This window comes from Physeter macrocephalus, chromosome 3 (genome assembly GCF_002837175.3).
Source record: "Physeter macrocephalus isolate SW-GA chromosome 3, ASM283717v5, whole genome shotgun sequence".
Classification (NCBI taxonomy): domain Eukaryota; kingdom Metazoa; phylum Chordata; class Mammalia; order Artiodactyla; family Physeteridae; genus Physeter; species Physeter macrocephalus.
This window is the reverse complement of record NC_041216.1, coordinates 5,463,677-5,464,701: the sequence shown is the minus strand read 5'-3', so window position 1 is coordinate 5,464,701 and position 1,025 is coordinate 5,463,677.

Here is a 1,025-nt window from a genome sequence, read left to right as displayed (position 1 = left end):
AGAAAACCCTCCAAATTGGTCTTCTCTTACACTTTGGCCCCGGTTCTGCCAGCGGCCAAGATAAAACCGTCCTGTCTCAGTAATTACTGAGCGGGAGCACCCCCGGCCTGGGCCCCTGGAGGAGGCCCCTCACCGTGGCAGCACCTCCCGAAGCCCCCAAGTGCGCGTGCGCATCCACGAGTGCCAGCTGGTTGCGGGGCGCGAACACTGAGTCACCGCGGCTGACCCAGCAAAGTGCTGGGAGTGTGACCGGAATGAAGGGTTGCTCTGTCTGTCTCTGAGGTGGCGTGGCAGATCAAATCACAGCGGATCAGGCGCCGAGATGTTGCCTTGCTCTGAGTGACAGAAGTTAATAATTAGTGACAATGATTGACAGATACACTCCATCTGCGGCTCCGACGCCTAGGAGCAGTTATTCCACAACTGTCTGCGGGCACAATGAACTCCCCCGGGAGCGCGGGCTGGCCCGTGATTGACAGCTGCCTCCACGAGAGACAGGCCACTGACGGGAAAGTCGCTGTCAGCAGCAGCACTCCGGTCCCCCCCCGTGTTCCCGAGGAGGCTCACTCGCTGTATACATTTATTCTGTTTCATTTATCATGTCAGCCGCGGTTTTAAATAGATTACTAGCCAGCCTGTTTTTTTGTTCTTGTTGTTGTTGTTTGTTTAAATGAAGAGTTTTCTATGGGTAGGTTAGAAATATCCACGTCTGTTGACTACTTCCGGGGTTGCTGGTCTTACTCCGGGCTTGTTCGCTGCATAGATGGAGGAGAGGAGGTAGGAGCTTGCCTGGGTTGTAGATTTAACTGATCTTCCCATTAACATCAAAATGGCACCTTTAGCCAGAAGCCCTGCAAAATGGTGCTGAGCATTACTTGATAAACTTGGGCTCCGAAGTCCAAACTAGAGCAGAATTCCCTATTTTTTTCCCCTAAGAAATAAACATGTCTCTGAGCATGCCTTTTTATTTTATTTTATTTTTTTTTTTTTTTGCGGTACGCGGGCCTCTCACTGTTGTGGCCTCT